Here is a 25385-nt window from a genome sequence, read left to right as displayed (position 1 = left end):
TAGAGGCCTATGGTGAAAAAGGAAATATCTTCCGTTCAAAAGTGGAAAGAAGCTTTCTAAGAAACTGCTCTGTGTTCTGTTAATTCATCTCACAGAGTTACATCTTTCCCTTCAAGAATCCTTTCGCTAAGGATGTTCTTGTGCAATTGGCAAAGGGATATTTGGAAGCCCCTAGAAGGCTATGGTGAAAAAGGAAATAACTTCCGTTCAAAACTGGAAAGAAGCTTTCTGAGAAACTGCTCTGTGTTCTGTTAATTCATCTCACAGAATTACATCTTTCCCTTCAAGAAGCCTTTCGCTAAGGCTGTTCTTGTGGAATTGGCAAAGGGATATTTGGAAGCCCATAGAGGGCTATGGTGAAAAAGGAAATATCTTCCGGTCAAAACTGGAAAGAAGCTTTCTGAGAAACTCTTCTATGTTCTGTTAATTCATCTCACAGAGTTACATCTTTCCCTTCAAGAAGCCTTTCGCTAAGGCTGTTCTTGTGGAATTGGCAAAGGGATATTTAGAAGCCCATAGAGGGCTATGGTGAAAAAGGAAATATCTTCCGTTCAAAACTGGAAAGAAGCTTTCTGAGAAACTGCTCTGTGTTCTGTTAATTCATCTCACAGAGTTACATCTTTCCCTTCAAGAAGCCTTTCGCTAAGGTTGTTCTTGTGGAATTGGCAAAGGGATATTTGGAAGCCCATAGAGGGCTATGGTGAAAAAGGAAATATCTTCCGTTCAAAACTGGAAAGAAGCTTTCTGAGAAACTGTTCTATGTTCTGTTAATTCATCTCACAGAGTTACATCTTTCCCTTCAAGAAGCCTTTCGCTAAGGCTGTTCTTGTGGAAGTGGCAAAGGGATATTTGGAAGCCCATAGAGGGCTATGGTGAAAAAGGAAATATCTTCCGTTCAAAACTGGAAAGAAGCTTTCTGAGAAACTGCTCTGTGTTCTGTTAATTCATCTCACAGAGTTACATCTTTCCCTTCAAGAAGCCTTTCGATTAGGCTGTTCTTGGGGAATTGGCAAAGGGATATTTGGAAGCCCATAGAGGGCTATGGTGAAAAAGGAAATATCTTCCGTTCAAAACTGGAAAGAAGCTTTCTGAGAAACTGCTCTGTGTTCTGTTAATTCATCTCACAGAGTTACATCTTTAACTTCAAGAAGCCTTTCGCTAAGGCTGTTCTTGTGGAATTGGCAAAGGGATATTTGGAAGCCCATAGAGGGCTATGGTGAAAAAGAAAATATCTTCCGTTCAAAACTGGAAAGAAGTTTTCTGAGAAACTGCTCTGTGTTCTGTTAATTCATCTCACAGAGTTACATCTTTCCCTTCAAGAAGCCTTTCGCTAAGGCTGTTTTTGTGGAATTGGAAAAGCGATATTTGGAAGCCCATAGAGGGCTATGGTGAAAAAGGAAATATCTTCCGTTCAAAACTGGAAAGAACCTTTCTGAGAAACTGCTCTGTGTCCTGTTAATTCGTCTCACAGGATTACATCTTTCCCTTCAAGAAGCCTTTCGCTAAGGCTGTTCTTGTGGAATTGGCAAAGGGATATTTGGAAGCCCATAGAGGGCTATGGTGAAAAAGGAAATATCTTCCGTTCAAAACTGGAAAGAAGCTTTCTGAGAAACTGCTCTGTGTTCTGTTAATTCATCTCACAGAGTTACATCTTTCCCTTCAAGAAGCCTTTCGCTAAGGCTGTTCTTGTGGAATTGGCAAAGGGATATTTGGAAGCCCATAGAGGGCTATGGTGAAAAAGGAAATATCTTCCGTTCAAAACTGGAAAGAAGCTTTCTGAGAAACTGCTCTGTGTTCTGTTAATTCATCTCACAGAGTTACATCTTTCCCTTCAAGAAGCCTTTCGCTAAGGCTGTTCTTGGGGAATTGGCAAAGGGATATATGGAAGCCCATAGAGGGCTATGGTGAAAAAGGAAATATCTTCCGTTCAAAACTGGAAAGAAGCTTTCTGAGAAACTGCTCTGTGTTCTGTTAATTCATCTCACAGAGTTACATCTTTACCTTCAAGAAGCCTTTCGCTAAGGCTGTTCTTGTGGAGTTGGCAAAGGGATATTTGGAAGCCCATAGATGGCTATGTTGAAAAAGGAAATATCTTCCGTTCAAAACTGGAAAGAAGCTTTCTGAGAAACTGCTCTGTGTTCTGTTAATTCATCTCACAGAGTTACATCTTTCCCTTCAAGAAGCCTTTCTCTAAGGCTGTTCTTGTGGAATTGGCAAAGGGATATTTGGAAGCCCATAGAGGGCTATGGTGAAAAAGGAAATATCTTCCGTTCAAAACTGGAAAGAAGCTTTCTGAGAAACTGCTCTGTGTTCTGTTAATTCATCTCACAGAGTTACATCTTTCCCTTCAAGAAGCCTTTCGCTAAGGCTGTTCTTGTGGAATTGGCAAAGGGATATTTGGAAGCCCATAGAGGGCTATGGTGAAAAAGGAAATATCTTCCGTTCAAAACTGGAAAGAAGCTTTCTGAGAAACTGCTCTGTGTTCTGTTAATTCATCTCACAGAGTTACATCTTTACCTTAAGGAAGCCTTTCGCTAAGGCTGTTCTTGTGGAATTGGCAAAGGGATATTTGGAAGCCAATAGAGGGCTATGGTGAAAAAGGAAATATCTTCCGTTCAAAACTGGAAAGAAGCTTTCTGAGAAACTGCTCTGTGTTCTGTTAATTCATCTCACAGAGTTACATCTTTCCCTTCAAGAAGCCTTTCGCTAAGTCTGTTCTTGTGGAATTGGCAAAGGGATATTTGGAAGCCCATAGAGGGCTATGGTGAAAAAGGAAATATCTTCCGTTCAAAACTGGAAAGAAGCTTTCTGAGAAACTGCTCTGTGTTCTGTTAATTCATCTCACAGAGTTACATCTTTAACTTCAAGAAGCCTTTCGCTAAGGCTGTTCTTGTGGAATTGGCAAAGGGAGATTTGGAAGCCCATAGAGGGCTATGGTGAAAAAGAAAATATCTTCCGTTCAAAACTGGAAAGAAGCTTTCTGAGAAACTGCTCTGTGTTCTGTTAATTCATCTCACAGAGTTACATCTTTCCCTTCAAGAAGCCTTTCGCTAAGGCTGTTCTTGTGGAATTGGCAAAGGGATATTTGGTAGCCCATAGAGGGCTATGGTGAAAAAGGAAATATCTTCCGTTCAAAACTGGAAAGAAGCTTTCTGAGAAACTGCTCTGTGTTCTGTTAATTCATCTCACAGAGTTACATCTTTCCCTTCGAGAATGCTTTCGCTAAGGTTGTTCTTGTGGAATTGGCAAAGGGATATTTGGAAGCCCATAGAGGGCTATGGTGAAAAAGGAAATATCTTCCGTTCAAAACTTGAAAGAAGCTTTCTGAGAAACTGCTCAGTGTTCTGTTAATTCATCTCACAGAGTTACATCTTTCCCTTCAAGAAACCTTTCGCTAAGGCTGTTCTTGTGGAATTGGCAAAGGGATATTTGGAAGCCCATAGAGGGCTATGGTGAAAAAGGAAATATCTTCCGTTCAAAACTGGAAAGAAGCTTTCTGAGAAACTGCTCTGTGTTCTGTTAATTCATCTCACAGAGTTACATCTTTCCCTTCAAGAAGCCTTTCGCTAAGGTTGTTCTTGTGGAATTGGCAAAGGGATATTTGGAATCCCATAGAGGGCTACGGTGAAAAAGGAAATATCTTCCGTTCAAAACTGGAAAGAAGCTTTCTGAGAAACTGTTCTATGTTCTGTTAATTCATCTCACAGAGTTACATCTTTCCCTTCAAGAAGCCTTTCGCTTAGGCTGTTCTTGTGGAATTGGCAAATGGATATTTGGAAGCCCATAGAGGGCTATGGTGAAAAAGGAAATATCTTCCGTTCAAAACTGGAAAACCGCTTTCTGAGAAACTGCTCTGTGTTCTGTTAATTCATCTCACAGAGTTACATCTTTAACTTCAAGAAGCCTTTCGCTAAGGCTGTTCTTGTGGAATTCGCAAAGGGATATTTGGAAGCCCATAGAGGGCTATGGTGAAAAAGAAAATATCTTCCGTTCAAAACTGGAAAGAAGCTTTCTGAGAAACTGCTCTGTGTTCTGTTAATTCATCTCACAGAGTTACATCTTTCCCTTCAAGAAGCCTTTCGCTAAGGTGTTCTTGTGGAATTGGCAAAGGGATATTTGGAAGCCCATAGAGGGCTATGGTGAAAAAGGAAATATCTTCCGTTCAAAACTGGAAAGAAGCTTTCTGAGAAACTGCTGTGTGTTCTGTTAATTCATCTCACAGAGTTACATCTTTCCCTTCAAGATGCCTTTCGCTAAGGCTGTTCTTGTGGAATTGGCAAAGGGATATTTGGAAGCCCATAGAGGGCTATGGTGAAAAAGGAAATATCTTCCGTTCAAAACTGGAAAGAAGCTTTCTGAGAAACTGCTCTGTGTTCTGTTAATTCATCTCACAGAGTTACATCTTTCCCTTCAAGAAGCCTTTCGCTAAGGCTGTTCTTGTGGAATTGGCAAAGGGATATTTGGAAGCCCATAGAGGGCTATGGTGAAAAAGAAAATATCTTCCGTTCAAAACTGGAAAGAAGCTTTCTGAGAAACTGCTCTGTGTTCTGTTAATTCATCTCACAGAGTTACATCTTTCCCTTCAAGAAGCCTTTCGCTAAGGTGTTCTTGTGGAATTGGCAAAGGGATATTTGGAAGCCCATAGAGGGCTATGGTGAAAAAGGAAATATCTTCCGTTCAAAACTGGAAAGAAGCTTTCTGAGAAACTGCTGTGTGTTCTGTTAATTCATCTCACAGAGTTACATCTTTCCCTTCAAGATGCCTTTCGCTAAGGCTGTTCTTGTGGAATTGGCAAAGGGATATTTGGAAGCCCATAGAGGGCTATGGTGAAAAAGGAAATATCTTCCGTTCAAAACTTGAAAGAAGCTTTCTGAGAAACTGCTCTGTGTTCTGTTAATTCATCTCACAGAGTTATATCTTTCCCTTCAAGAAACCTTTCGCTAAGGCTGTTCTTGTGGAATTGGCAAAGGGATATTTGGAATCCCATAGAGGGCTATGGTGAAAAAGGAAATATCTTCCGTTCAAAACTGGAAAGAAGCTTTCTGAGAAACTGCTCTGTGTTCTGTTAATTCATCTCACAGAGTTACATCTTTCCCTTCAAGAAGCCTTTCGCTAAGGTTGTTCTTGTGGAATTGGCAAAGGGATATTTGGAAGCCCATAGAGGGCTATGGTGAAAAAGGAAATATCTTCCGTTCAAAACTGGAAAGAAGCTTTCTGAGAAACTGTTCTATGTTCTGTTAATTCATCTCACAGAGTTACATCTTTCCCTTCAAGAAGCCTTTCGCTAAGGCTGTTCTTGTGGAATTGGCAAAGGGATATTTGGAAGCCCATAGAGGGCTATGGTGAAAAAGGAAATATCTTCCGTTCAAAACTGGAAAGAAGCTTTCTGAGAAACTGCTCTGTGTTCTGTTAATTCATCTCACAGAGTTACATCTTTCCCTTCAAGAAGCCTTTCGCTTAGGCTGTTCTTGTGGAATTGGCAAATGGATATTTGGAAGCCCATAGAGGGCTATGGTGAAAAAGGAAATATCTTCCGTTCAAAACTGGAAAACCGCTTTCTGAGAAACTGCTCTGTGTTCTGTTAATTCATCTCACAGAGTTACATCTTTAACTTCAAGAAGCCTTTCGCTAAGGCTGTTCTTGTGGAATTCGCAAAGGGATATTTGGAAGCCCATAGAGGGCTATGGTGAAAAAGAAAATATCTTCCGTTCAAAACTGGAAAGAAGCTTTCTGAGAAACTGCTCTGTGTTCTGTTAATTCATCTCACAGAGTTACATCTTTCCCTTCAAGAAGCATTTCGCTAAGGTGTTCTTGTGGAATTGGCAAAGGGATTTTTGGAAGCCCATAGACGGCTATGGTGAAAAAGGAAATATCTTCCGTTCAAAACTGGAAAGAAGCTTTCTGAGAAACTGCTGTGTGTTCTGTTAATTCATCTCACAGAGTTACATCTTTCCCTTCAAGATGCCTTTCGCTAAGGCTGTTCTTGTGGAATTTGCAAAGGGATATTTGGAAGCCCATAGAGGGCTATGGTGAAAAAGGAAATATCTTCCGTTCAAAACTGGAAAGAAGCTTTCTGAGAAACTGCTCTGTGTTCTGTTAATTCATCTCACAGAGTTACATCTTTCCCTTCAAGAAACCTTTCGCTAAGGCTGTTGTTGTGGAATTGGTAAAGGGATATTTGGAAGCCCATAGAGGGCAATGGTGAAAAAGGAAATATCTTCCGTTCAAAACTGGAAAGAAGCTTTCTGAGAAACTGCTCTGTGTTCTGTTAATTCATCTCACAGAGTTACATCTTTAACTTCAAGAAGCCTTTCGCTAAGGCTGTTCTTGTGGAATTGGCAAAGGGATATTTGGAAGCCCATAGAGGGCTATGGTGAAAAAGGAAATATCTTCCGTTCAAAACTTGAAAGAAGCTTTGTGAGAAACTGCTCTGTGTTCTGTTAATTCATCTCACAGAGTTATATCTTTCCCTTCAAGAAACCTTTCCTAAGGCTGTTCTTGTGGAATTGGCAAAGGGATATTTGGAATCCCATAGAGGGCTATGGTGAAAAAGGAAATATCTTCCGTTCAAAACTGGAAAGAAGCTTTCTGAGAAACTGCTCTGTGTTCTGTTAATTCATCTCACAGAGTTACATCTTTCCCTTCAAGAAGCCTTTCGCTAAGGTTGTTCTTGTGGAATTGGCAAAGGGATATTTGGAAGGCCATAGAGGGCTATGGTGAAAAAGGAAATATCTTCCGTTCAAAACTGGAAAGAAGCTTTCTGAGAAACTGTTCTATGTTCTGTTAATTCATCTCACAGAGTTACATCTTTCCCTTCAAGAAGCCTTTCGCTAAGGCTGTTCTTGTGGAATTGGCAAAGGGATATTTGGAAGCCCATAGAGGTCTATGGTGAAAAAGGAAATATCTTCCGTTCAAAACTGGAAAGAAGCTTTATGAGAAACTGCTCTGTGTTCTGTTAATTCATCTCACAGAGTTACATCTTTCCCTTCAAGAAGCCTTTCGCTTAGGCTGTTCTTGTGGAATTGGCAAATGGATATTTGGAAGCCCATAGAGGGCTATGGTGAAAAAGGAAATATCTTCCGTTCAAAACTGGAAAACAGCTTTCTGAGAAACTGCTCTGTGTTCTGTTAATTCATCTCACAGAGTTACATCTTTAACTTCAAGAAGCCTTTCGCTAAGGCTGTTCTTGTGGAATTGGCAAAGGGATATTTGGTAGCCCATAGAGGGCTATGGTGAAAAAGGAAATATCTTCCGTTCAAAACTGGAAAGAAGCTTTCTGAGAAACTGCTCTGTGTTCTGTTAATTCATCTCACAGAGTTACATCTTTCCCTTCGAGAATGCTTTCGCTAAGGTTGTTCTTGTGGAATTGGCAAAGGGATATTTGGAAGCCCATAGAGGGCTATGGTGAAAAAGGAAATATCTTCCGTTCAAAACTTGAAAGAAGCTTTCTGAGAAACTGCTCAGTGTTCTGTTAATTCATCTCACAGAGTTACATCTTTCCCTTCAAGAAACCTTTCGCTAAGGCTGTTCTTGTGGAATTGGCAAAGGGATATTTGGAAGCCCATAGAGGGCTATGGTGAAAAAGGAAATATCTTCCGTTCAAAACTGGAAAGAAGCTTTCTGAGAAACTGCTCTGTGTTCTGTTAATTCATCTCACAGAGTTACATCTTTCCCTTCAAGAAGCCTTTCGCTAAGGTTGTTCTTGTGGAATTGGCAAAGGGATATTTGGAATCCCATAGAGGGCTACGGTGAAAAAGGAAATATCTTCCGTTCAAAACTGGAAAGAAGCTTTCTGAGAAACTGTTCTATGTTCTGTTAATTCATCTCACAGAGTTACATCTTTCCCTTCAAGAAGCCTTTCGCTTAGGCTGTTCTTGTGGAATTGGCAAATGGATATTTGGAAGCCCATAGAGGGCTATGGTGAAAAAGGAAATATCTTCCGTTCAAAACTGGAAAACCGCTTTCTGAGAAACTGCTCTGTGTTCTGTTAATTCATCTCACAGAGTTACATCTTTAACTTCAAGAAGCCTTTCGCTAAGGCTGTTCTTGTGGAATTCGCAAAGGGATATTTGGAAGCCCATAGAGGGCTATGGTGAAAAAGAAAATATCTTCCGTTCAAAACTGGAAAGAAGCTTTCTGAGAAAGTGCTCTGTGTTCTGTTAATTCATCTCACAGAGTTACATCTTTCCCTTCAAGAAGCCTTTCGCTAAGGTGTTCTTGTGGAATTGGCAAAGGGATATTTGGAAGCCCATAGAGGGCTATGGTGAAAAAGGAAATATCTTCCGTTCAAAACTGGAAAGAAGCTTTCTGAGAAACTGCTGTGTGTTCTGTTAATTCATCTCACAGAGTTACATCTTTCCCTTCAGGATGCCTTTCGCTAAGGCTGTTCTTGTGGAATTGGCAAAGGGATATTTGGAAGCCCATAGAGGGCTATGGTGAAAAAGGAAATATCTTCCGTTCAAAACTGGAAAGAAGCTTTCTGAGAAACTGCTCTGTGTTCTGTTAATTCATCTCACAGAGTTACATCTTTCCCTTCAAGAAGCCTTTCGCTAAGGCTGTTCTTGTGGAATTGGCAAAGGGATATTTGGTAGCCCATAGAGGGCTATGGTGAAAAAGGAAATATCTTCCGTTCAAAACTTGAAAGAAGCTTTCTGAGAAACTGCTCTGTGTTCTGTTAATTCATCTCACAGAGTTATATCTTTCCCTTCAAGAAACCTTTCGCTAAGGCTGTTCTTGTGGAATTGGCAAAGGGATATTTGGAATCCCATAGAGGGCTATGGTGAAAAAGGAAATATCTTCCGTTCAAAACTGGAAAGAAGCTTTCTGAGAAACTGCTCTGTGTTCTGTTAATTCATCTCACAGAGTTACATCTTTCCCTTCAAGAAGCCTTTCGCTAAGGTTGTTCTTGTGGAATTGGCAAAGGGATATTTGGAAGCCCATAGAGGGCTATGGTGAAAAAGGAAATATCTTCCGTTCAAAACTGGAAAGAAGCTTTCTGAGAAACTGTTCTATGTTCTGTTAATTCATCTCACAGAGTTACATCTTTCCCTTCAAGAAGCCTTTCGCTAAGGCTGTTCTTGTGGAATTGGCAAAGGGATATTTGGAAGCCCATAGAGGGCTATGGTGAAAAAGGAAATATCTTCCGTTCAAAACTGGAAAGAAGCTTTCTGAGAAACTGCTCTGTGTTCTGTTAATTCATCTCACAGAGTTACATCTTTCCCTTCAAGAAGCCTTTCGCTTAGGCTGTTCTTGTGGAATTGGCAAATGGATATTTGGAAGCCCATAGAGGGCTATGGTGAAAAAGGAAATATCTTCCGTTCAAAACTGGAAAACCGCTTTCTGAGAAACTGCTCTGTGTTCTGTTAATTCATCTCACAGAGTTACATCTTTAACTTCAAGAAGCCTTTCGCTAAGGCTGTTCTTGTGGAATTCGCAAAGGGATATTTGGAAGCCCATAGAGGGCTATGGTGAAAAAGAAAATATCTTCCGTTCAAAACTGGAAAGAAGCTTTCTGAGAAACTGCTCTGTGTTCTGTTAATTCATCTCACAGAGTTACATCTTTCCCTTCAAGAAGCATTTCGCTAAGGTGTTCTTGTGGAATTGGCAAAGGGATTTTTGGAAGCCCATAGACGGCTATGGTGAAAAAGGAAATATCTTCCGTTCAAAACTGGAAAGAAGCTTTCTGAGAAACTGCTGTGTGTTCTGTTAATTCATCTCACAGAGTTACATCTTTCCCTTCAAGATGCCTTTCGCTAAGGCTGTTCTTGTGGAATTTGCAAAGGGATATTTGGAAGCCCATAGAGGGCTATGGTGAAAAAGGAAATATCTTCCGTTCAAAACTGGAAAGAAGCTTTCTGAGAAACTGCTCTGTGTTCTGTTAATTCATCTCACAGAGTTACATCTTTCCCTTCAAGAAACCTTTCGCTAAGGCTGTTGTTGTGGAATTGGTAAAGGGATATTTGGAAGCCCATAGAGGGCTATGGTGAAAAAGGAAATATCTTCCGTTCAAAACTGGAAAGAAGCTTTCTGAGAAACTGCTCTGTGTTCTGTTAATTCATCTCACAGAGTTACATCTTTAACTTCAAGAAGCCTTTCGCTAAGGCTGTTCTTGTGGAATTGGCAAAGGGATATTTGGAAGCCCATAGAGGGCTATGGTGAAAAAGGAAATATCTTCCGTTCAAAACTTGAAAGAAGCTTTGTGAGAAACTGCTCTGTGTTCTGTTAATTCATCTCACAGAGTTATATCTTTCCCTTCAAGAAACCTTTCGCTAAGGCTGTTCTTGTGGAATTGGCAAAGGGATATTTGGAATCCCATAGAGGGCTATGGTGAAAAAGGAAATATCTTCTGTTCAAAACTGGAAAGAAGCTTTCTGAGAAACTGCTCTGTGTTCTGTTAATTCATCTCACAGAGTTACATCTTTCCCTTCAAGAAGCCTTTCGCTAAGGTTGTTCTTGTGGAATTGGCAAAGGGATATTTGGAAGGCCATAGAGGGCTATGGTGAAAAAGGAAATATCTTCCGTTCAAAACTGGAAAGAAGCTTTCTGAGAAACTGTTCTATGTTCTGTTAATTCATCTCACAGAGTTACATCTTTCCCTTCAAGAAGCCTTTCGCTAAGGCTGTTCTTGTGGAATTGGCAAATGGATATTTGGAAGCCCATAGAGGGCTATGGTGAAAAAGGAAATATCTTCCGTTCAAAACTGGAAAACAGCTTTCTGAGAAACTGCTCTGTGTTCTGTTAATTCATCTCACAGAGTTACATCTTTAACTTCAAGAAGCCTTTCGCTAAGGCTGTTCTTGTGGAATTGGCAAAGGGATATTTGGAAGCCCATAGAGGGCTATGGTGAAAAAGAAAATATCTTCCGTTCAAAACTGGAAAGAAGCTTTCTGAGAAACTGCTCTGTGTACTGTTAATTCATCTCACAGAGTTACATCTTTCCCTTCAAGTAGCCTTTCGCTAAGGTGTTCTTGTGGAATTGACAAAGGGATATTTGGAAGCCCATAGAGGGCTTTGGTGAAAAAGGAAATATCTTCCGTTCAAAACTGGAAAGAAGCTTTCTGAGAAAGTGCTGTGTGTTCTGTTAATTCATCTCACAGAGTTACATCTTTCCCTTCAAGATGCCTTTCGCTAAGGCTGTTCTTGTGGAATTGGCAAAGGGATATTTGGTAACCCATACAGGGCTATGGTGAAAAAGGAAATATCTTCCGTTCAAAACTGGAAAGAAGCTTTCTGAGAAACTGCTCTGTGTTCTGTTAATTCATCTCACAGAGTTATATCTTTCCCTTCAAGAAGGCTTTCGCTAAGGTTGTTCTTGTGGAATTGGCAAAGGGATATTTGGAAGCCCATAGAGGGCTATGGTGAAAAAGGAAATATCTTCCTTTCAAAACTGGAAAGAAGCTTTCTGAGAAACTGCTCTGTGTTCTGTTAATTCATCTCACAGAGTTACATCTTTCCTTTCAAGTAGCCTTTCGCTAAGGTGTTCTTGTGGAATTGGCAAAGGGACATTTGGAAGCCCATAGAGGGCTATGGTGAAAAAGGAAATATCTTCCGTTCAAAACTGGAAAGAAGCTTTCTGAGAAACTGCTCTGTGTTCTGTTAATTCATCTCACAGAGTTACATCTTTTCCTTCAAGATGCCTTTCGCTAAGGCTGTTCTTGTGGAATTGGCAAAGGGATATTTGGTAGCCCATAGAGGGCTATGGTGAAAAAGGAAATATCTTCCGTTCAAAACTGGAAAGAAGCTTTCTGAGAAACTGCTCTGTGTTCTGTTAATTCATCTCACAGAGTTACATCTTTCCCTTCTAGAAGGCTTTCGCTAAGGTTGTTCTTGTGGAATTGGCAAAGGGATATTTGGAAGCCCATAGAGGGCTATGGTGAAAAAGGAAATATCTTCCGTTCATAACTGGAAAGAAGCTTTCTGAGAAACTGCTCTGTGTTCTGTTAATTCATCTCACAGAGTTACATCTTTCCCTTCAAGAAGCCTTTCGCTAAGGCTGTTCTTGTGGAATTGGCAAAGGGATATTTGGAAGCCCATAGAGGGCTATGGTGAAAAAGGAAATATCTTCCGTTCAAAACTGGAAAGAAGCTTTCTGAGAAACTGCTCTGTGTTCTGTTAATTCATCTCACAGAGTTACATCTTTCCCTTCAAGAAGCCTTTCGCTAAGGCTGCTCTTGTGGAATTGGCAAAGGGATATTTGGAAGCCCATAGAGGGCTATGGTGAAAAAGGAAATATCTTCCGTTCAAAAGTGGAAAGAAGCTTTCTAAGAAACTGCTCTGTGTTCTGTTAATTCATCTCACAGAGTTACATCTTTCCCTTCAAGAATCCTTTCGCTAAGGATGTTCTTGTGCAATTGGCAAAGGGATATTTGGAAGCCCCTAGAGGGCTATGGTGAAAAAGGAAATAACTTCCGTTCAAAACTGGAAAGAAGCTTTCTGAGAAACTGCTCTGTGTTCTGTTAATTCGTCTCACAGAATTACATCTTTCCCTTCAAGAAGCCTTTCGCTAAGGCTGTTCTTGTGGAATTGGCAAAGGGATATTTGGAAGCCCTTAGAGGGCTATGGTGAAAAAGGAAATATCTTCCGGTCAAAACTGGAAAGAAGCTTTCTGAGAAACTCTTCTATGTTCTGTTAATTCGTCTCACAGAGTTACATCTTTCCCTTCAAGAAGCCTTTCGCTAAGGCTGTTCTTGTGGAATTGGCAAAGGGATATTTGGAAGCCCATAGAGGGCTATGGTGAAAAAGGAAATATCTTCCGTTCAAAACTGGAAAGAAGCTTTCTGAGAAACTGCTCTGTGTTCTGTTCATTCATCTCACAGAGTTACATCTTTCCCTTCAAGAAGCCTTTCGCTAAGGTTGTTCTTGTGGAATTGGCAAAGGGATATTTGGAAGCCCATAGAGGGCTATGGTGAAAAAGGAAATATCTTCCGTTCAAAACTGGAAAGAAGCTTTCTGAGAAACTGTTCTATGTTCTGTTAATTCATCTCACAGAGTTACATCTTTCCCTTCAAGAAGCCTTTCGCTAAGGCTGTTCTTGGGGAATTGGCAAAGGGATATTTGGAAGCCCATAGAGGGCTATGGTGAAAAAGGAAATATCTTCCGTTCAAAACTGGAAAGAAGCTTTCTGAGAAACTGCTCTGTGTTCTGTTAATTCATCTCACAGAGTTACATCTTTCCCTTCAAGAAGCCTTTCGATTAGGCTGTTCTTGGGGAATTGGCAAAGGGATATTTGGAAGCCCATAGAGGGCTATGGTGAAAAAGGAAATATCTTCCGTTCAAAACTGGAAAGAAGCTTTCTGAGAAACTGCTCTGTGTTCTGTTAATTCATCTCACAGAGTTACATCTTTAACTTCAAGAAGCCTTTCGCTAAGGCTGTTCTTGTGGAATTGGCAAAGGGATATTTGGAAGCCCATAGAGGGCTATGGTGAAAAAGAAAATATCTTCCGTTCAAAACTGGAAAGAAGCTTTCTGAGAAACTGCTCTGTGTTCTGTTAATTCATCTCACAGAGTTACATCTTTCCCTTCAAGAAGCCTTTCGCTAAGGCTGTTATTGTGGAATTGGAAAAGCGATATTTGGAAGCCCATAGAGGGCTATGGTGAAAAAGGAAATATCTTCCGTTCAAAACTGGAAAGAAGCTTTCTGAGAAACTGCTGTGTGTTCTGTTAATTCATCTCACAGAGTTACATCTTTCCCTTCAAGATGCCTTTCGCTAAGGCTGTTCTTGTGGAATTGGCAAAGGGATATTTGGTAACCCATACTGGGCTATGGTGAAAAAGGAAATATCTTCCGTTCAAAACTGGAAAGAAGCTTTCTGAGAAACTGCTCTGTGTTCTGTTAATTCATCTCACAGAGTTATATCTTTCCCTTCCAGAAGGCTTTCGCTAAGGTTGTTCTTGTGGAATTGGCAAAGGGATATTTGGAAGCCCTTAGAGGGCTATGGAGAAAAAGGAAATATCTTCCTTTCAAAACTGGAAAGAAGCTTTCTGAGAAACTGCTCTGTGTTCTGTTAATTCATCTCACAGAGTTACATCTTTCCCTTCAAGTAGCCTTTCGCTAAGGTGTTCTTGTGGAATTGGCAAAGGGATATTTGGAAGCCCATAGAGGGCTATGGTGAAAAAGGAAATATCTTCCGTTCAAAACTGGAAAGAAGCTTTCTGAGAAACTGCTCTGTGTTCTGTTAATTCATCTCACAGAGTTACATCTTTCCCTTCAAGATGCCTTTCGCTAAGGCTGTTCTTGTGGAATTGGCAAAGGGATATTTGGTAGCCCATAGAGGGCTATGGAGAAAAAGGAAATATCTTCCGTTCAAAACTGGAAAGAATCTTTCTGAGAAACTGCTCTGTGTTCTGTTAATTCATCTCACAGAGTTACATCTTTCCCTTCTAGAAAGCTTTCGCTAAGGTTGTTCTTGTGGAATTGGCAAAGGGATATTTGGAAGCCCATAGAGGGCTATGGTGAAAAAGGAAATATCTTCCGTTCATAACTGGAAAGAAGCTTTCTGAGAAACTGCTCTGTGTTCTGTTAATTCATCTCCCAGAGTTACATCTTTCCCTTCAAGAAGCCTTTCGCTAAGGCTGTTCTTGGGGAATTGGCAAAGGGATATTTGGAAGCCTATAGAGGGCTATGGTGAAAAAGGAAATATCTTCCGTTCAAAACTGGAAAGAAGCTTTCTGAGAAACTGCTCTGTGTTCTGTTAATTCATCTCACAGAGTTACATCTTTCCCTTCAAGAAGCCTTTCGCTAAGCCTGCTCTTGTGGAATTGGCAAAGGGATATTTGGAAGCCCATAGAGGCCTATGGTGAAAAAGGAAATATCTTCCGTTCAAAAGTGGAAAGAAGCTTTCTAAGAAACTGCTCTGTGTTCTGTTAATTCATCTCACAGAGTTACATCTTTCCCTTCAAGAATCCTTTCGCTAAGGATGTTCTTGTGCAATTGGCAAAGGGATATTTGGAAGCCCCTAGAGGGCTATGGTGAAAAAGGAAATAACTTCCGTTCAAAACTGGAAAGAAGTTTTCTGAGAAACTGCTCTGTGTTCTGTTAACTCATCTCACAGAATTACATCTTTCCCTTCAAGAAGCCTTTCGCTAAGGCTGTTCTTGTGGAATTGGCAAAGGGATATTTGGAAGCCCATAGAGGGCTATGGTGAAAAAGGAAATATCTTCCGGTCAAAACTGGAAAGAAGCTTTCTGAGAAACTCTTCTATGTTCTGTTAATTCATCTCACAGAGTTACATCTTTCCCTTCAAGAAGCCTTTCGCTAAGGCTGTTCTTGTGGAATTGGCAAAGGGATATTTGGAAGCCCATAGAGGGCTATGGTGAAAAAGGAAATATCTTCCGTTCAAAACTGGAAAGAAGCTTTCTGAGAAACTGCTCTGTGTTCTGTTAATTCATCTTACAGAGTTACATCTTTCCCTTCAAGAAGCCTTTCGCCAAGGTTGTTCTTGTGGAATTGGAAAAGGGATATTTGGAATCCCATAGAGGGCTATGGTGAAAAAGGAAATATCTTCCGTTCAAAACTGGAAAGAAGCTTTCTGAGAAACTGTTCTATGTTCTGTTAATTCATCTCACAGAGTTACATCTTTCCCTTCAAGAAGCCTTTCGCTAAGGCTGTTCTTGTGGAATTGGCAAAGGGATATTTGGAAGCCCATAGAGGGCTATGGTGAAAAAGGAAATATCTTCCGTTCAAAACTGGAAAGAAGCTTTCTGAGAAACTGCTGTGTGTTCTGTTAATTAATCTCACAGAGTTACATCTTTCCCTTCAAGATGCCTTTCGCTAAGGTTGTTCTTGTGGAATTGGCAAAGGGATATTTGGTAACCCATACAGGGCTATGGTGAAAAAGGAAATATCTTCCGTTCAAAACTGGAAAGAAGCTTTCTGAGAAACTGCTCTGTGTTCTGTTAATTCATCTCACAGAGTTACATCTTTCCCTTCAAGAAGCCTTTCGCTAAGGCTGCTCTTGTGGAATTGGCAAAGGGATATTTGGAAGCCCATAGAGGCCTATGGTGAAAAAGGAAATATCTTCCGTTCAAAAGTGGAAAGAAGCTTTCTAAGAAACTGCTCTGTGTTCTGTTAATTCATCTCACAGAGTTACATCTTTCCCTTCAAGAATCCTTTCGCTAAGGATGTTCTTGTGCAATTGGCAAAGGGATATTTGGAAGCCCCTAGAGGGCTATGGTGAAAAAGGAAATAACTTCCGTTCAAAACTGGAAAGAAGCTTTCTGAGAAACTGCTCTGTGTTCTGTTAATTCATCTCAGAGAATTACATCTTTCCCTTCAAGAAGCCTTTCGCTAAGGCTGTTCTTGTGGAATTGGCAAAGGGATATTTGGAAGCCCATAGAGGGCTATGGTGAAAAAGGAAATATCTTCCGGTCAAAACTGGAAAGAAGCTTTCTGAGAAACTCTTCTATGTTCTGTTAATTCATCTCACAGAGTTACATCTTTCCCTTCAAGAAGCCTTTCGCTAAGGCTGTTCTTGTGGAATTGGCAAAGGGATATTTGGAAGCCCATAGAGGGCTATGGTGAAAAAGGAAATATCTTCCGTTCAAAACTGGAAAGAAGCTTTCTGAGAAACTGCTCTGTGTTCTGTTAATTCATCTCACAGAGTTACATCTTTCCCTTCAAGAAGCCTTTCGCTAAGGTTGTTCTTGTGGAATTGGCAAAGGGATATTTGGAAGCCCATAGAGGGCTATGGTGAAAAAGGAAATATCTTCCGTTCAAAACTGGAAAGAAGCTTTCTGAGAAACTGTTCTATGTTCTGTTAATTCATCTCACAGAGTTACATCTTTCCCTTCAAGAAGCCTTTCGCTAAGGCTGTTCTTGTGGAATTGGCAAAGGGATATTTGGAAGCCCATAGAGGGCTATGGTGAAAAAGGAAATATCTTCCGTTCAAAACTGGAAAGAAGCTTTCTGAGAAACTGCTCTGTGTTCTGTTAATTCATCTCACAGAGTTACATCTTTCCCTTCAAGAAGCCTTTCGATTAGGCTGTTCTTGGGGAATTGGCAAAGGGATATTTGGAAGCCCATAGAGGGCTATGGTGAAAAAGGAAATATCTTCCGTTCAAAACTGGAAAGAAGCTTTCTGAGAAACTGCTCTGTGTTCTGTTAATTCATCTCACAGAGTTACATCTTTAACTTCAAGAAGCCTTTCGCTAAGGCTGTTCTTGTGGAATTGGCAAAGGGATATTTGGAAGCCCATAGAGGGCTATGGTGAAAAAGAAAATATCTTCCGTTCAAAACTGGAAAGAAGCTTTCTGAGAAACTGCTCTGTGTTCTGTTAATTCATCTCACAGAGTTACATCTTTCCCTTCAAGAAGCCTTTCGCTAAGGCTGTTTTTGTGGAATTCGAAAAGCGATATTTGGAAGCCCATAGAGGGCTATGGTGAAAAAGGAAATATCTTCCGTTCAAAACTGGAAAGAAGCTTTCTGAGAAACTGCTGTGTGTTCTGTTAATTCATCTCACAGAGTTACATCTTTCCCTTCAAGATGCCTTTCGCTAAGGCTGTTCTTGTGGAATTGGCAAAGGGATATTTGGTAACCCATACAGGGCTATGGTGAAAAAGGAAATATCTTCTGTTCAAAACTGGAAAGAAGCTTTCTGAGAAACTGCTCTGTGTTCTGTTAATTCATCTCACAGAGTTATATCTTTCCCTTCCAGAAGGCTTTCGCTAAGGTTGTTCTTGTGGAATTGGCAAAGGGATATTTGGAAGCCCATAGAGGGCTATGGTGAAAAAGGAAATATCTTCCTTTCAAAACTGGAAAGAAGCTTTCTGAGAAACTGCTCTGTGTTCTGTTAATTCATCTCACAGAGTTACATCTTTCCCTTCAAGTAGCCTTTCGCTAAGGTGTTCTTGTGGAATTGGCAAAGGGATATTTGGAAGCCCATAGAGGGCTATGGTGAAAAAGGAAATATCTTCCGTTCAAAACTGGAAAGAAGCTTTCTGAGAAACTGCTCTGTGTTCTGTTAATTCATCTCACAGAGTTACATCTTTACCTTCAAGAAGCCTTTCGCTAAGGCTGTACTTGTGGAGTTGGCAAAGGGATATTTGGAAGCCCATAGATGGCTATGTTGAAAAAGGAAATATCTTCCGTTCAAAACTGGAAAGAAGCTTTCTGAGAAACTGCTCTGTGTTCTGTTAATTCATCTCACAGAGTTACATCTTTCCCTTCAAGAAGCCTTTCTCTAAGGCTGTTCTTGTGGAATTGGCAAAGGGATATTTGGAAGCCCATAGAGGGCTATGGTGAAAAAGGAAATATCTTCCGTTCAAAACTGGAAAGAAGCTTTCTGAGAAACTGCTCTGTGTTCTGTTAATTCATCTCACAGAGTTACATCTTTCCCTTCAAGAAGCCTTTCGCTAAAGCTCTTCTTGTGGAATTGGCAAAGGGATATTTGGAAGCCCATAGAGGGCTATGGTGAAAAAGGAAATATCTTCCGTTCAAAACTGGAAAGAAGCTTTCTGAGAAACTGCTCTGTGTTCTGTTAATTCATCTCACAGAGTTACATCTTTACCTTCAGGAAGCCTTTCGCTAAGGCTGTTCTTGTGGAATTGGCAAAGGGATATTTGGAAGCCAATAGAGGGCTATGGTGAAAAAGGAAATATCTTCCGTTCAAAACTGGAAAGAAGCTTTCTGAGAAACTGCTCTGTGTTCTGTTAATTCATCTCACAGAGTTACATCTTTCCCTTCAAGAAGCCTTTCGCTAAGTCTGTTCTTGTGGAATTGGCAAAGGGATATTTGGAAGCCCATAGAGGGCTATGGTGAAAAAGGAAATATCTTCCGTTCAAAACTGGAAAGAAGCTTTCTGAGAAACTGCTCTGTGTTCTGTTAATTCATCTCACAGAGTTACATCTTTAACTTCAAGAAGCCTTTCGCTAAGGCTGTTCTTGTGGAATTGGCAAAGGGAGATTTGGAAGCCCATAGAGGGCTATGGTGAAAAAGAAAATATCTTCCGTTCAAAACTGGAAAGAAGCTTTCTGAGAAACTGCTCTGTGTTCTGTTAATTCATCTCACAGAGTTACATCTTTCCCTTCAAGAAGCCTTTCGCTAAGGCTGTTCTTGTGGAATTGGCAAAGGGATATTTGGTAGCCCATAGAGGGCTATGGTGAAAAAGGAAATATCTTCCGTTCAAAACTGGAAAGAAGCTTTCTGAGAAACTGCTCTGTGTTCTGTTAATTCATCTCACAGAGTTACATCTTTCCCTTCGAGAATGCTTTCGCTAAGGTTGTTCTTGTGGAATTGGCAAAGGGATATTTGGAAGCCCATAGAGGGCTATGGTGAAAAAGGAAATATCTTCCGTTCAAAACTGGAAAGAAGCTTTCTGAGAAACTGCTCTGTGTTCTGTTAATTCATCTCACAGAGTTATATCTTTCCCTTCAAGAAGGCTTTCGCTAAGGTTGTTCTTGTGGAATTGGCAAAGGGATATTTGGAAGCCCATAGAGGGCTATGGTGAAAAAGGAAATATCTTCCTTTCAAAACTGGAAAGAAGCTTTCTGAGAAACTGCTCTGTGTTCTGTTAATTCATCTCACAGAGTTACATCTTTCCTTTCAAGTAGCCTTTCGCTAAGGTGTTCTTGTGGAATTGGCAAAGGGACATTTGGAAGCCCATAGAGGGCTATGGTGAAAAAGGAAATATCTTCCGTTCAAAACTGGAAAGAAGCTTTCTGAGAAACTGCTCTGTGTTCTGTTAATTCATCTCACAGAGTTACATCTTTTCCTTCAAGATGCCTTTCGCTAAGGCTGTTCTTGTGGAATTGGCAAAGGGATATTTGGTAGCCCATAGAGGGCTATGGTGAAAAAGGAAATATCTTCCGTTCAAAACTGGAAAGAAGCTTTCTGAGAAACTGCTCTGTGTTCTGTTAATTCATCTCACAGAGTTACATCTTTCCCTTCTAGAAGGCTTTCGCTAAGGTTGTTCTTGTGGAATTGGCAAAGGGATATTTGGAAGCCCATAGAGGGCTATGGTGAAAAAGGAAATATCTTCCGTTCATAACTGGAAAGAAGCTTTCTGAGAAACTGCTCTGTGTTCTGTTAATTCATCTCACAGAGTTACATCTTTCCCTTCAAGAAGCCTTTCGCTAAGGCTGTTCTTGGGGAATTGGCAAAGGGATATTTGGAAGCCCATAGAGGGCTATGGTGAAAAAGGAAATATCTTCCGTTCAAAACTGGAAAGAAGCTTTCTGAGAAACTGCTCTGTGTTCTGTTAATTCATCTCAAAGAGTTACATCTTTCCCTTCAAGAAGCCTTTCGCTAAGGCTGCTCTTGTGGAATTGGCAAAGGGATATTTGGAAGCCCATAGAGGCCTATGGTGAAAAAGGAAATATCTTCCGTTCAAAAGTGGAAAGAAGCTTTCAAAGAAACTGCTCTGTGTTCTGTTAATTCATCTCACAGAGTTACATCTTTCCCTTCAAGAATCCTTTCGCTAAGGATGTTCTTGTGCAATTGGCAAAGGGATATTTGGAAGCCCCTAGAGGGCTATGGTGAAAAAGGAAATAACTTCCGTTCAAAACTGGAAAGAAGCTTTCTGAGAAACTGCTCTGTGTTCTGTTAATTCGTCTCACAGAATTACATCTTTCCCTTCAAGAAGCCTTTCGCTAAGGCTGTTCTTGTGGAATTGGCAAAGGGATATTTGGAAGCCCATAGAGGGCTATGGTGAAAAAGGAAATATCTTCCGGTCAAAACTGGAAAGAAGCTTTCTGAGAAACTCTTCTATGTTCTGTTAATTCGTCTCACAGAGTTACATCTTTCCCTTCAAGAAGCCTTTCGCTAAGGCTGTTCTTGTGGAATTGGCAAAGGGATATTTGGAAGCCCATAGAGGGCTATGGTGAAAAAGGAAATATCTTCCGTTCAAAACTGGAAAGAAGCTTTCTGAGAAACTGCTCTGTGTTCTGTTAATTCATCTCACAGAGTTACATCTTTCCCTTCAAGAAGCCTTTCGCTAAGGTTGTTCTTGTGGAATTGGCAAAGGGATATTTGGAAGCCCATAGAGGGCTATGGTGAAAAAGGAAATATCTTCCGTTCAAAACTGGAAAGAAGCTTTCTGAGAAACTGTTCTATGTTCTGTTAATTCATCTCACAGAGTTACATCTTTCCCTTCAAGAAGCCTTTCGCTAAGGCTGTTCTTGTGGAATTGGCAAAGGGATATTTGGAAGCCCATAGAGGGCTATGGTGAAAAAGGAAATATCTTCCGTTCAAAACTGGAAAGAAGCTTTCTGAGAAACTGCTCTGTGTTCTGTTAATTCATCTCACAGAGTTACATCTTTCCCTTCAAGAAGCCTTTCGATTAGGCTGTTCTTGGGGAATTGGCAAAGGGATATTTGGAAGCCCATAGAGGGCTATGGTGAAAAAGGAAATATCTTCCGTTCAAAACTGGAAAGAAGCTTTCTGAGAAACTGCTCTGTGTTCTGTTAATTCATCTCACAGAGTTACATCTTTAACTTCAAGAAGCCTTTCGCTAAGGCTGTTCTTGTGGAATTGGCAAAGGGATATTTGGAAGCCCATAGAGGGCTATGGTGAAAAAGAAAATATCTTCCGTTCAAAACTGGAAAGAAGCTTTCTGAGAAACTGCTCTGTGTTCTGTTAATTCATCTCACAGAGTTACATCTTTCCCTTCAAGAAGCCTTTCGCTAAGGCTGTTATTGTGGAATTGGAAAAGCGATATTTGGAAGCCCATAGAGGGCTATGGTGAAAAAGGAAATATCTTCCGTTCAAAACTGGAAAGAAGCTTTCTGAGAAACTGCTGTGTGTTCTGTTAATTCATCTCACAGAGTTACATCTTTCCCTTCAAGATGCCTTTCGCTAAGGCTGTTCTTGTGGAATTGGGAAAGGGATATTTGGTAACCCATACTGGGCTATGGTGAAAAAGGAAATATCTTCCGTTCAAAACTGGAAAGAAGCTTTCTGAGAAACTGCTCTGTGTTCTGTTAATTCATCTCACAGAGTTATATCTTTCCCTTCCAGAAGGCTTTCGCTAAGGTTGTTCTTGTGGAATTGGCAAAGGGATATTTGGAAGCCCATAGAGGGCTATGGAGAAAAAGGAAATATCTTCCTTTCAAAACTGGAAAGAAGCTTTCTGAGAAACTGCTCTGTGTTCTGTTAATTCATCTCACAGAGTTACATCTTTCCCTTCAAGTAGCCTTTCGCTAAGGTGTTCTTGTGGAATTGGCAAAGGGATATTTGGAAGCCCATAGAGGGCTATGGTGAAAAAGGAAATATCTTCCGTTCAAAACTGGAAAGAAGCTTTCTGAGAAACTGCTCTGTGTTCTGTTAATTCATCTCACAGAGTTACATCTTTCCCTTCAAGATGCCTTTCGCTAAGGCTGTTCTTGTGGAATTGGCAAAGGGATATTTGGTAGCCCATAGAGGGCTATGGAGAAAAAGGAAATATCTTCCGTTCAAAACTGGAAAGAATCTTTCTGAGAAACTGCTCTGTGTTCTGTTAATTCATCTCACAGAGTTACATCTTTCCCTTCTAGAAAGCTTTCGCTAAGGTTGTTCTTGTGGAATTGGCAAAGGGATATTTGGAAGCCCATAGAGGGCTATGGTGAAAAAGGAAATATCTTCCGTTCATAACTGGAAAGAAGCTTTCTGAGAAACTGCTCTGTGTTCTGTTAATTCATCTCCCAGAGTTACATCTTTCCCTTCAAGAAGCCTTTCGCTAAGGCTGTTCTTGGGGAATTGGCAAAGGGATATTTGGAAGCCTATAGAGGGCTATGGTGAAAAAGGAAATATCTTCCGTTCAAAACTGGAAAGAAGCTTTCTGAGAAACTGCTCTGTGTTCTGTTAATTCATCTCACAGAGTTACATCTTTCCCTTCAAGAAGCCTTTCGCTAAGCCTGCTCTTGTGGAATTGGCAAAGGGATATTTGGAAGCCCATAGAGGCCTATGGTGAAAAAGGAAATATCTTCCGTTCAAAAGTGGAAAGAAGCTTTCTAAGAAACTGCTCTGTGTTCTGTTAATTCATCTCACAGAGTTACATCTTTCCCTTCAAGAATCCTTTCGCTAAGGATGTTCTTGTGCAATTGGCAAAGGGATATTTGGAAGCCCCTAGAGGGCTATGGTGAAAAAGGAAATAACTTCCGTTCAAAACTGGAAAGAAGTTTTCTGAGAAACTGCTCTGTGTTCTGTTAACTCATCTCACAGAATTACATCTTTCCCTTCAAGAAGCCTTTCGCTAAGGCTGTTCTTGTGGAATTGGCAAAGGGATATTTGGAAGCCCATAGAGGGCTATGGTGAAAAAGGAAATATCTTCCGTTCAAAACTGGAAAGAAGCTTTCTGAGAAACTGCTCTGTGTTCTGTTAATTCATCTCACAGAGTTACATCTTTCCCTTCAAGAAGCCTTTCGCTAAGGTTGTTCTTGTGGAATTGGCAAAGGGATATTTGGAAGCCCATAGAGGGCTATGGTGAAAAAGGAAATATCTTCCGTTCAAAACTGGAAAGAAGCTTTCTGAGAAACTGTTCTATGTTCTGTTAATTCATCTCACAGAGTTACATCTTTCCCTTCAAGAAGCCTTTCGCTAAGGCTGTTCTTGGGGAATTGGCAAAGGGATATTTGGAAGCCCATAGAGGGCTATGGTGAAAAAGGAAATATCTTCCGTTCAAAACTGGAAAGAAGCTTTCTGAGAAACTGCTCTGTGTTCTGTTAATTCATCTCACAGAGTTACATCTTTCCCTTCAAGAAGCCTTTCGATTAGGCTGTTCTTGGGGAATTGGCAAAGGGATATTTGGAAGCCCATAGAGGGCTATGGTGAAAAAGGAAATATCTTCCGTTCAAAACTGGAAAGAAGCTTTCTGAGAAACTGCTCTGTGTTCTGTTAATTCATCTCACAGAGTTACATCTTTAACTTCAAGAAGCCTTTCGCTAAGGCTGTTCTTGTGGAATTGGCAAAGGGATATTTGGAAGCCCATAGAGGGCTATGGTGAAAAAGAAAATATCTTCCGTTCAAAACTGGAAAGAAGCTTTCTGAGAAACTGCTCTGTGTTCTGTTAATTCATCTCACAGAGTTACATCTTTCCCTTCAAGAAGCCTTTCGCTAAGGCTGTTATTGTGGAATTGGAAAAGCGATATTTGGAAGCCCATAGAGGGCTATGGTGAAAAAGGAAATATCTTCCGTTCAAAACTGGAAAGAAGCTTTCTGAGAAACTGCTGTGTGTTCTGTTAATTCATCTCACAGAGTTACATCTTTCCCTTCAAGATGCCTTTCGCTAAGGCTGTTCTTGTGGAATTGGCAAAGGGATATTTGGTAACCCATACTGGGCTATGGTGAAAAAGGAAATATCTTCCGTTCAAAACTGGAAAGAAGCTTTCTGAGAAACTGCTCTGTGTTCTGTTAATTCATCTCACAGAGTTATATCTTTCCCTTCCAGAAGGCTTTCGCTAAGGTTGTTCTTGTGGAATTGGCAAAGGGATATTTGGAAGCCCTTAGAGGGCTATGGAGAAAAAGGAAATATCTTCCTTTAAAAACTGGAAAGAAGCTTTCTGAGAAACTGCTCTGTGTTCTGTTAATTCATCTCACAGAGTTACATCTTTCCCTTCAAGTAGCCTTTCGCTAAGGTGTTCTTGTGGAATTGGCAAAGGGATATTTGGAAGCCCATAGAGGGCTATGGTGAAAAAGGAAATATCTTCCGTTCAAAACTGGAAAGAAGCTTTCTGAGAAACTGCTCTGTGTTCTGTTAATTCATCTCACAGAGTTACATCTTTCCCTTCAAGATGCCTTTCGCTAAGGCTGTTCTTGTGGAATTGGCAAAGGGATATTTGGTAGCCCATAGAGGGCTATGGAGAAAAAGGAAATATCTTCCGTTCAAAACTGGAAAGAATCTTTCTGAGAAACTGCTCTGTGTTCTGTTAATTCATCTCACAGAGTTACATCTTTCCCTTCTAGAAAGCTTTCGCTAAGGTTGTTCTTGTGGAATTGGCAAAGGGATATTTGGAAGCCCATAGAGGGCTATGGTGAAAAAGGAAATATCTTCCGTTCATAACTGGAAAGAAGCTTTCTGAGAAACTGCTCTGTGTTCTGTTAATTCATCTCCCAGAGTTACATCTTTCCCTTCAAGAAGCCTTTCGCTAAGGCTGTTCTTGGGGAATTGGCAAAGGGATATTTGGAAGCCTATAGAGGGCTATGGTGAAAAAGGAAATATCTTCCGTTCAAAACTGGAAAGAAGCTTTCTGAGAAACTGCTCTGTGTTCTGTTAATTCATCTCACAGAGTTACATCTTTCCCTTCAAGAAGCCTTTCGCTAAGCCTGCTCTTGTGGAATTGGCAAAGGGATATTTGGAAGCCCATAGAGGCCTATGGTGAAAAAGGAAATATCTTCCGTTCAAAAGTGGAAAGAAGCTTTCTAAGAAACTGCTCTGTGTTCTGTTAATTCATCTCACAGAGTTACATCTTTCCCTTCA

The sequence above is a fragment of the Chlorocebus sabaeus genome, chromosome 8 (assembly GCF_047675955.1).
Source record: "Chlorocebus sabaeus isolate Y175 chromosome 8, mChlSab1.0.hap1, whole genome shotgun sequence".
Classification (NCBI taxonomy): Eukaryota; Metazoa; Chordata; class Mammalia; order Primates; family Cercopithecidae; genus Chlorocebus; species Chlorocebus sabaeus.
The sequence above is the reverse complement of the archived record's forward strand: the minus strand, read 5'-3'. Positions refer to the sequence as shown.